This window comes from Mirounga angustirostris, unplaced genomic scaffold (genome assembly GCF_029215605.1).
Source record: "Mirounga angustirostris isolate CCGP_5_RB_7025 unplaced genomic scaffold, mMirAng1.0.hap1 SCAF_17, whole genome shotgun sequence".
Classification (NCBI taxonomy): domain Eukaryota; kingdom Metazoa; phylum Chordata; class Mammalia; order Carnivora; family Phocidae; genus Mirounga; species Mirounga angustirostris.
The window spans coordinates 30,070,239-30,078,489 of NW_026991725.1; positions in this window are offsets into that span (position 1 = coordinate 30,070,239).

The following is an 8,251-nucleotide window of genomic DNA, read 5'->3' on the forward strand; positions in this document are numbered from 1 at the left end:
GTAATTCCTGAGAAATATGTAGGTTGTATGCCTCAAATTGGCAGGGACTGTGTCTTACACTTTTGTATTTATACTTAGTACAGTGTACCTAGTACAGTGCTAGGCCTCATTAAACAATTATTGATTGGTTGGACAATAAAGAACTTGCTTTGGAAGGAGGAGAGGACAGCCATGTGCTTCTCAATGTCTTGAATGACTTTAGAATTCCTTTTCCCCTCCATTTTTTTTTTTTTTTAAGATTTTATTTATTTATTTGACAGAGAGATAGCGACAGCAGGAACACAAGCAGGGGGAGTAGTAGAGGGAGAAGCAGGCTTCCCGTTGAGCAGGGAGCCCGATGCAGGGCTCGATCCCCGGACCCTGGGATCATGACCTGAACCGAAGGCAGACGCTTAACCATCTGAGCCACAAGGCGCCCCTAAATTAAAAAAAAATTTTTAAAGATTTTATTTATTTGACAGAGAGACACAGCAAGAGAGGGAACACAAGCAGGGGGAGTGGGAGAGGGAGAAGCAGGCTTCCCGTTGAGCAGGGAGCCCGATGCAGGGCTCGATCCCCGGACCCTGGGATCATGACCTGAGCCGAAGGCAGACGCTTAACGACTGAGCCACCCAGGCGCCCCTCCCCTCCATCTTGGCAGACTTACTTTATGCCTTTACCAATACTCCTCACTGATAGTTTTCAGCTGTGGTCTTCTAGGATTTAGGGCTGCTGATTAGGGGTAAGTGGGGCCACCTCAGTGTAGTTACTTTGAACTTTGGACTTGGGTCCCTGAATGCCATGTTGACATCCCAGCTGTGTCCCTTACTAGCTGCTGGCCTCAGCAGCTAGTAAGGGACCATTTACTCAGGCCATTTACTCCTAGCTTCTGTATCTCTGAGCCTCAGTCTGCTTAATGTTAAATGGGGATAATAATACCTGCCTAATAGGGTTGTGCAGATTCAGTGTCTCAGACCTTTGCACACTTTGCTCTGGGGTTTCCCTGGGAATGTCTTGATGTCTAAGTGTGAACAGCAGTGCTGGCCGCAAACTGATGAACATTATAGGAGAAGGGAAGTGGGATGGTGGGGGGGGGGGCTACATTTAATCTCTCTCTTGCTCTATTTACCTTCTAATCCTGCTGAGTGCTCTGTCCTTTTCTAACCATGGAGAATGCTAATGAGACCAGCCAGGATGCTTGTTCAACAAGCACATTGCTGTGTCCTACCCTCACCTGTTCCTCTTCCTTTTTTAAGTGTTTAGGTATGTATGTATGTTAAAGTTTTGTGGTTTCTAGTATATGCAACCACAACTACTAATTTTCAACAACCCCCAAAGAAACTCTGGATCCATTAGCATCCATTCCCCATTCTTCCCTTCCCCCAGCCCCCCGGCAACCACTAATCTACTTTGTTTCTTTGGATTTGCCTATTCTGGGCTGGTGAGGGGTCTGGGGAGCTAGTGGGAACTTCAGGGAGTGCTGAGGTGCTGTTGGCCTGACCACGCTCCGGCCAGAGGCATCAGTCTGAGGTCCAGATGAGGCAGAACCCCAGGGAAAGACTACCCCTTAGGGACCGTGGCGTTTATTAGCTTGAGAGGGAATGCGGTGCCGCCAGTAATTACGTGGGACACGGCAGAAAGTGGGTTGTGTGGTCACCTGTAGAATGGTAAGAGCTCTGAACCTGGAATCAAAGTCCGAAGCTGAAATTAAAGCTCTGCCCATTCACTAGTTGGATTCGGTTGGGCTACTCAACCGCTGACCCTCCCTTTCCTCCTGGAAATGGAAGTTCCCAGGCTGACCTGGGATACAACAGCTCTGTGTGGATACCAACAATATGGGGTAATGTAGGGGTTCTGTGAGTCAGTTCTATAGACTGTGGGTCCTGTGGTTAGATCTATTTTAAATAATGTCTTAACAGAGCTGGGAATATTTCCATGTGAGTTGCTCAGCACAGGAGGGTTGAAGTTTCAAGTGAAGTGAGGTAGGACACCTAGAAGTGACCGGAGACCTTTGCCCACAGGTCTGATGGAGGTTGTCAAACGGTACACAGAAAATCTGATGATGCGTTGTGGAGATGAAATTTTTTTCCCTTTGAAACTTTTGATACTCGCCTCACCTTTTTTGGTAGCAGCTTTGTAGAGAGATAATTCACCTACTCTACAGTTCACCCATTTAAAAGTTTACAATCAGTGGTTTTTAGTATACTCAGATCTGTGCGACCATTACCACAATTTTAGAACATCTTCCTTATCCTGAAAAGAAACCCCGTACCATTTAGCATTCACCTCCCATCTCTCTCAGATGCCCCCCCCCCCCCCCCCCAGTTCTAGGCAACCACTAATCACTCATTGGTCTTTCTGTCTCTAGACCTGTCAGATGCTTTTTTTTTTTTTTTTAAAGATTTTATTTATTTATCTGACAGAGACACAGCAGGAGAGGGAACACAAGCAGGGGGGGTGGGAGAGGGAGAAGCAGGCTTCCCGCTGAGCAGGCAGCCTGATGCGGGGCTCGATCCCAGGACCCTGGGATCATGACCTGAGCCGAAGGCAGATGCTTAACGACTGAGCCACCCAGGCGCCCCTCAGAGATGCTTTTTAAATTGCTTTGTCACACCCTGTGGTCTCTAGGAGCATCATGCGAAGAACTTCTGTTTTGATTTTCATTTTTTTTCATCTTTTATTCTAACGCATGGCATGGGAAGGATGGCGCCGTGCACGCACAAGCCTCACACGCGAGCGTTGGATGGAACGCTGAACTTCAAGTGTGCAGTCAGACTAGCTACTAACCTGGCCAATAAGTAACTTGCTGCGGCTCATCGCCACTAGGTGGTGCTGCTGCTTCGTCCCACTGACCTACCCCCAGCCCTGGCAGGGGTGGGCCTTGGGGGTGCCCAGAATCCATCTTCTTCCCTGGATACCGGGAGTAACCTAGAAAACAGGGACTGCAGGGACGCCTGGGTGGCTCGGTCAGTTGGGCGTCTGCCTTCAGCTCAGGTCATGGTCCCAGGGTCCTGGGATCGAGTCCTGCATCGGGCTCCCTGCTCAGTGGGGAGCCTGCTTCTCCCTCTCCCTCTGCCTGCCGCTCCCCCTGCTCGTGCTCTCTGTCTCTGACCAATGGGTGAGTGAAATCTTTAAACAAACAAACAAACAAACAAACGGACTGCAGCCAGGGATATGCCTGGAAGAGAAAGGCAAATGGGCACCCAGAGCAGAGGACTCATGAGTGCCGATGATAAAGGTGGCAGCAGGCTGATGGTAACTGTAAAGCAGTGGTCACTGCTATCTACCGAGCATCGTGGAGACGTTCTAGGCACTTTACATACATCATCTCTACCTCCCGCTCCAAGGTACATGTATTGCATCTACTTTGCAAAGGGAGAAACCAGGGTTCCAGAAGATACAGTGACTTTCTGGAGCATGATTCAAATGTTGATCTGGGGCACCGGGGCCCATGTGCTTCCAGAACACACCGCCACCTCAGACTCTGCAGAAGACCACACACTGGCCTCCAGAGCTTGGCACATGGGGAGAGAAAGAAGCAGAATTGCACTGTGGAGACAACTGGGGAGGGCCCAGAGCCTGGGGTCACAGCAGCAGGTGCAGAACAGTGTCAGCTGACAGGAAAGGGAATGAGTGCTGCACGAGGGGACGAGCCAGGGCATGGGGATGTGGGATGCAATATTAGGTCAGCGGAGACAGCAGCCAGGGAGACCTGGACCTACCTTGGGCGCTTACAATGTTCTTTGGGAAGCAAAAACTACAGTGTTCTAAAACTGGATTGTGTTGATGGTTGCACAACTATACGCATTTACTAAGAACCTTCAAATTGCTTTCAAAATGGGTGCATTGTATGGTAGGTAAATTACACCTTAAGAAAGTGATGTGAAATTTATAATCATGAAACCAATAGCAACGAGGGTGCCGAATTAGTAGGTCTCAGCAGTGCTGTAGGCACTTTGAGAAGAGGGGGAGAGTATCATCTCCGAGTAGAAAGTCTGGCTGATGGCTGTCCAGCCTCTGCTTGAATGCTTTCAGTGCCAGGGAGCTCAGTACCTCATAAAGCAGCCCATTCTAGTTTGGGATAACTCTCAAATCTTCAGAAAGTTGAAATCTGTCACTTGCCCTTATCCTTTTTTTTTCTTTTTTCTTTTTTTTTAAAGATTTTATTTATTTGAGAGAGCACAAGCAGGGGGGTGGGAGGGGCAGAGGAAGAGGGAGAAATAAGCTCCCTGCTGATCAGGGAGCCCAGGGCTTGATCCCACGACCCTGGGATCAGGACCTGAGCCAAAGACAGACACTTAACCCACTGGATAAAAATACCAACCTCTCTGAGCCTTATATTTTAAATCTAGCCTTATTTCTTCATCTTGCTCACCAGAAATCCTCAAAGATTCTGTCAGGTGCTTTGCCAAAAGTAAGTACACGGGAGACGATGGACTCTGAAAAACAAACTGAGGGTTCTAGAGGGGAGGGGGGTGGGAGGATGGGTTAGCCTGGTGGTGGGTATTGAGGAGGGCACATTCTGCATGGAGCACTGGGTGTTATGCACAAACAATGAATCATGGAACACTTCATCTAAAACTAATGATGTAATGTATGGGGATTAACAGAAGAATAAAAAAATAAATAAATAAATAAAGTAAGTACATAGGATGCATAGCAGTATCTCCATGTACCAGTCTGTCAACATGGGAAATGAGGTTAATTTGACCAGTGAGTACTTTGGCCATTAGTAACACCTGCCATCTTCTATAAGGACTCAAAACCTAGCTGTCTACAGGTCAGCATCAGGCATGCCAATCTGTAATTTCTGGAATCCACTTACTATGTGGACAATATTTCCCTATCTCCAATTTCCCCCCACTCCTTGTAGCTTCCTGATTTCTCAGTATTTACCAGTAGGGGTTCTGCAGTCACACCAGAAAGTTCTCAGATATATTTAGTTGGGATCAGGAGAGGTGAGCCCATGTACAGCAGCAGGGCTCTCCTTGAGCCTCATCTGTCTTGGGTCCCAATTACCCCATAATCATGTTTGTTCACCTTTCCAGCTTGAAGATTATTCTCTTTAATGCAGGAAATGGAAGGAAATAGGGAGAAAGGAGGCTTTAGCTTTTCCCCAGTCTTTTATTAATATCTTTTATTAATATGTCATCTGCCTTGAACATCTCTTCCCTGTTGTTCTTGCTTGGAAAAAAATTTAGCTTTTAAAGGCTGCCTTTGTTACATGTACATTTTTATCACAAGCCCTCATCATTCTGGTATTCAATAATAGTAACACCACCTAATGTTTCTTACTTACCATGTTCTAGTCGCCATGCTGTCTTACACATATTTGTTTAATTAGTAGACATTTCCAAAACCATCCATTCTTATAATCTGTCCTTCAGTGTTTCTCATTCATGTCCTCTTAAAATCTGAGTTTAGCCCTGGGCTCCCAGTGCAGCCACTTGGATTTCTTTATTTTTTATTTTAAAAAATTTTTTATTGTTATGTTAATCCCCATACATTGCATCATTAGTTTTAGATGTAGTGTTCCATGATTCATTGTTTGTGCATAACACCCAGTGCTCCATGCAGAACGTGCCCTCCTCAATACCCATCACCAGGCTAACCCATCCTCCCACCCCCCTCCCCTCTAGAACCCTCAGTTTGTTTTTCAGAGTCCATCGTCTCTCATGGTTCGTCTACCCCTCCGATTTCCCCCCTTCATTCTTCCCCTCCTGCTACCTTCTTTTTTTTTTTCTTAACATATATTGCATTATTTGTTTCAGAGGTACAGATCTGAGATTCAACAGTCTTGCACAATTCACAGCGCTTACCAGAGCACATACCCTCCCCAGTGTCTATCACCCAGTCACCCCATCCCTCCCACCCCACCCCCCACTCCAGCAACCCTCAGTTTGTTTCCTGAGATTAAGAATTCCTCATATCAGTGAGGTCATATGATACATGTCTTTTTCTGTTTGACTTATTTCGCTCAGCATAATACCCTCCAGTTCCATCCACGTTGTTGCAAATGGCAAGATCTCATTCCTTTTGATGGCTGCATAATATTCCATTGTGTATATATACCACATCTTCTTTATCCATTCATCTGTCGATGGACATCTTGGCTCTTTCCACAGTTTGGCTATTGTGGACATTGCTGCTATAAACATTGGGGTGCACATACCCTTTTGGATCCCTACTTTTGTATCTTTGGGGTAAATATCCAGTAGTGCAATTGCTGGATCATATGGTAGCTCTATTTTCAACTTTTTGAGGAACCTCCATACTGTTTTCCAGAGTGGCTGCACCAGCTTGCATTCCCACCAACAGTGTAGGAGGGTTCCCCTTTCTCCGCATCCCCGCCAACATCTGTCGTTTCCTGACTTGTTAATTTTAGCCATTCTGACTGGTGTGAGGTGGTATCTCATTGAGGTTTTGATTTGGATTTCCCTGATGCCGAGCGATACTGAACACTTTTTCATGTGTCTGTTGGCCATTTGGATGTCTTCTTTGGAAAAATGTTCATGTCTTCTGCCCATTTCTTGATTGGATTCTTTGTTCTTTGGGTGTTGAGTTGGATGAGTTCTTTATAGATTTTGGATACTAGCCCTTTATCTGATATGTCATTTGCAAATATCTTCTCCCATTCTTTCGGTTATCTTTTGGTTTTGTTGACTGTTTCCTTTGCTTTGCAAAAGCTTTTTATCTTGATGAAGTCCCAATAGTTCATTTTTGCCCTTGCTTCCCTGAAGCCTTTGGCAATGTTTCTAGGAAGAAGTTGCTGCAGCTGAGGTCGAAGAGGTTGCTGCCTGTGTTCTCCTTTAGGATTTTGATGGACTCCTGTCTCACATTGAGGTCTTTCAACCATTTGGAGTCTATTTTTGTGTGTGGTGTAAGGAAATGGTCCGGTTTCATTCTTCTGCATGTGGCTGTCCAATTTTCCCAACACCATTTGTTGAAGAGACTGTTTTTTTTCCACTGGACATTCTTTCCTGCTTTGTCAAAGATGAGTTGACCATAGAGTTGAGGGTCCATTTCTGGGCTCTCTATTCTGTTCCATTGATCTATGTGCCTGTTTTATTGCCAGTACCATACTGTCTTGATGATGACAGCTTTGCACTTGGATTTCTTTAAACGCTGCTGCTCGTCCCTTCCTCCTGATTGGGTGGGCCCTGCCTCTGAGGAGTCCTGCCTTCCAAGACCTGCAGGAGGGGTGGGGTCCCTGGGGCTGGATGGCTGATGCAAGGTCCTGACTCAGCCTAACTGATGGCTGCTTACATTTAACTAGGGAAAGATGCAGAAGGTGGAGAGGTGGGCTGGCCCTAGAAGTGCTGTGGGAAGGAGTCCAAAGGTTAAAGTCTAGGCAGCTTGGCATGGCAGGAAGTGGAGAGAAGAAAGTCATTCCAGAGGGAGGCTGTAACAGTGTGACCCCATCTACGAGGGTTCATTGTATGTGTTCACTTACCTGGGCTAAGGGATACCCAGATAGCCGCGAAAACAGTATTTCTGGGTCTATCTGTGAGGGTGTTTCCAGAAGAAGTTAGCATTTGACTCAGACTGAATAAAAGTTCATCCTCACCAATGTGGGCTGGCATCATCCAATCCACTGAGGGCCAGAATAGAACAAAAAAGTGGAGAAGGGCAAATTCTCTCTTTTCATTTTTTTTTTTTCCTAATCTTTTTGTTCTTCTTTTTTTTTTTTTTAAGATTTCATTTATTTATTAGAGAGCATGCACAAGCAGGGGGAGGGGCAGGCAGAGGGAGAGGGAGAAGCAGGCTCCTCGCTGAGCAAGGATCCCAATGCGGGACTCAATCCCAGGACCCCAGGACCACAACCTGAGCCAAAGGCAGATGCTTAACCGACTGAGCCACCCAGGCATCCCCTCTCTTTTCCTTGTTGAGCTTCAACATCCATCTCTCCTGTCCTTGGACACCAGAATCAGAGCTCCTGGTTCGTGGTCTTTGGACACTGGGACTTACATAGGGCCGACCTCCTTTGGCCTCAGACTGAATTATGCCACCAGCTTTCCTGTTCTCCATCTTGCAACAGCATATAATAGCATATCTCAGCTTCTATGTAAGCTAATCCCCATAATAAATCTCCCCTTATGCATCACTCTATGTCCTGTTTCTGTTTCTCTGGAGAACACCAATACACCATCATTTTTCTCTCAAAGATTTTATTTTTGAGAGAGAGTGTGTGCGCGTGTGAGCAGGGGGAGGAGCAGAGGGAGAGGGAGAAGCAGACTCCGTGCTGAGCGTGGAGCCTGATGCAGGGCTCAAT